The sequence below is a fragment of the Populus alba genome, chromosome 16 (assembly GCF_005239225.2).
Source record: "Populus alba chromosome 16, ASM523922v2, whole genome shotgun sequence".
In the NCBI taxonomy this organism is placed as follows: Eukaryota; Viridiplantae; Streptophyta; class Magnoliopsida; order Malpighiales; family Salicaceae; genus Populus; species Populus alba.
This window is the reverse complement of record NC_133299.1, coordinates 9,422,894-9,426,046: the sequence shown is the minus strand read 5'-3', so window position 1 is coordinate 9,426,046 and position 3,153 is coordinate 9,422,894. Positions and strand designations below refer to the sequence as shown.

Below are 3,153 nucleotides of genomic sequence, written 5' to 3'. Positions count from 1 at the left end.
AGAATCCGGCTAGGTTCACAAAGGGGAACTTCATCAACAATTTTTTAAAGCCAAATTTTTGTTGGGCCGAGGACGAAAAAGGCAATATCATGGATCTGGAAGATCTCTGTTACATGGATGCTGATGATACGAAGAAGACATAGCGAAGGGCCCAGTCGAGATAGAGGATGAGTGGCATAATTAATTTGGAGGAGAGATTGTAGACGACATTTGTACCAGCCAGAGTGATGAGGTGACTCACCAATCACTTGGAAAGAGATGGTGGGTCCTTGGCGATAGGAGTTTGGGTGTTTGGTGTTGCTTTGGTGAGTTCTTGAAGTAAACTGGGGGGGACATGGTTACAGATCATCCGCAAGAAGAGCAAGAAGATGTAAATTCATTAAGTAGTGGACTGGTGTAAACTCATATTATAGGTGCCATCGTTAAGCTAATAAATGCCTGGTATATAACCCACTATTTCTATTAGCGATTCACTCTAATATTATGACTTGTAGTATATATTTATTGGTAACAAAATGGTTATTTGTCAAAAATTATTTTTTTTTGACATATGCTATATGATCTCTCAAACTGTGGATATTTTTTGTGAATAAAATACCCCCAAATATTCTCTTAAGATTAGAAGATCTGTAACCGGCAAAACAAGTTATGGGTTGTTTCAAGTGTCACAAGCAGACGAGATATTCACTTTGCCTACTTAATCCGACAACTACTGCCAGGGAAAGAATTCACATTCTCAAGTGCAGATTAGGCTTTTGAAAATGTTATTGTATTTTCCTTTTCCTGTTTTCTTCTACGTTCCAACAAATTAACAAAATCCTTTCCTTTCTGTTCTTCTCATTTTTTTTTTCTTTTTTTAATGATACACCAAGGCGAATTCATAAAGCACCACTTCGGGGTGCAGGGCTTGAGGGTATTCGAGGGGACTAATATAAGGGAAGTTTGAGGTATGATCCAATTCGTAAATACATAAAACACTTATATTAGCTTCCTAGAAAAGGTACCCGGCCACAGTCACAAAATTTGTGCGCACAAAAGGGTGGCTGCTTCAGACCTGTTGGTGTTATGAAAACATGTTATTCTGTCACGCAGTTTATACATTCTGTTTAGAATTCCCTGTCAAGTCATTATCACATGATCTAATCTGGAGCATAACCATTATAAATGAAAGACTTACTTGAATAGTAGTCCAACCTTCAATAACCTGTGCCATCCATTCTGAAACATAATAATTCTTATCATCCATAGCAATTTTTGCTTCCCTTTGGTTTTTGCCAAGGGATATCTGAAACCTGGCTAATTAATGACCGGCCAGAAAACATACAATAAGTAGGCCAGAAAAAAAACAGAACAACACTTGCGAAAAAACAGTTAAGGGCAACATGCTGGTAAAAACCCCAATAGTTCCAACAAGGACCTTAGGAAGTGGATTATGACTCGGTAGTAGATTGAAAAAGGCAAATTCAATATCGCTAACACTTTACATTGTCTTTCAACAGTTCTGTTATATATTCAAACAATCAATATACCCAGATGTAAATCCACATAACATGAATTGGCAAACGTATTTGATCTTCCCTTCAAATGTAAGGATGAAATCCCTCCCTTTCCCACAACTATCAACTATCAAGATGTATATAATTAAGCAGAGTAGACCGCGAAGAAAGCTAGCTACCATTACTTTGTTGGCAGCAATCATGAAACTACCACTAGAAAACCATTGTTAAAAACAATATCCTCCATCCAATGGAGGCCTGCTTAAACTCATCTGCCATCTAAACATATGCATCAGCAAACAACCAAAAGATGTCACATAGGACATAAGCTTAAGACCATTATCTGGGGCACCCATCCCGGCAGCCAAGTCAGCATCAAGTTGAGTATGCGGTGCAGGTCCCATCATTTGCTTTAACATACTGCATTCAGCAAAAGTAACATCAGACTATATGTACGGCCTATCGCTTTATTTTTAAAGACAATTAAAGTATGACAAATCTGTGAGGTCTTCTTGGTTATCTCCAGGAATAAACAATCATCAGAAGGAAAACTGACCGCTTCTTGTGACGTTTGGTCTTGAAGTGCTCGTCCTCTTCACACTCACATTTAGCAAAGTAACGGCTGCCCAAATTAGTTTTAAAAGAAAAGCTGAGCAACCAAAGCGAGCAGCAAAGTTGTAAAAAAGCAAAAAAAAAATCTTTTACATACTCGCAGTGCAGACAGTAATATTGGCCCATGGCCAAGGTAAATCCTCGTCAAGAGGCAACGTTGCCTCCTTCATTCCCCCGTCAGGCTTTTGCTGCAGTCCTCATATACCCGCATCGTCGCGTGAATAAATTATCGAGTCAGGAATTCCAAGAGAACACAATATACATACATACATACATAGATACATATATAATTTTTTAGCTATATATAAAGACAAATTAATTTAAGGATATCTTTGAGTAGAAATTTTGAGCGCCGAGCCGTCTTGTGAGAGTATCTTCTCTCTCTTCACCTTCCTGCTTGGAACCACTTGCCCTCCCATTTTCTTTTTAGGGGTTTTGAATTTTCTGGGGAAAGAAAAGAAATTGAACTGCTCTTTATAGCAAACACTGTAACCGACGTCGTTTTAAGCCTCCGCTCATCCTTTTTTTGATTTAGAAAAAATTACCTCCTACTATCTTTATATGTAGTCCGAGTTTTAAAATAGGCTCCCTTATAATTCAAACAAACCTGAAAGTCAATAGATACGTTGAGCCCTCAAATGCCATTTGATTCATGGAATAAAATGAAGCTTTCTATAAACTCTATTCAAGGAATTTGTACCCATAAGCATATATGTTTACCTAAATACCTGAGTTTATTCTTGAAAATCCAACTTCAAAAGGTCAGAATTTATGTTTTCCCAAGTGTAAACTACCAAAAACAACATCGATAAAGATATTAGATGATATATCTTCACAAGAAGGATATTCAAGAATTACCTAAGAAGATTTTGTGCAAGGCTATTGGTTCTCCAGGTAGTTGTAACTAAAAATTCTATGATTCTCCTTCTACACAACAATCCATTATAACTTGACTAAATTTTCAGGGACTATCTCTAACATTGTTTTTAATCTCTGCTAAAGTAATCCTGACACACCTTGTGTCTCCTTGTCTCAGTAGAAGGTT

The 3,153-nt window shown here is 37.3% G+C and overlaps 1 pseudogene; it reads right to left on the bottom strand.

Annotated features, from left to right (window-relative positions):
* Window positions 1-1,723: 1,723 nt before the first annotated feature.
* Window positions 1,724-2,527, bottom strand: LOC118045949 (uncharacterized; annotated as a pseudogene).
* Window positions 2,528-3,153: the final 626 nt, after the last annotated feature.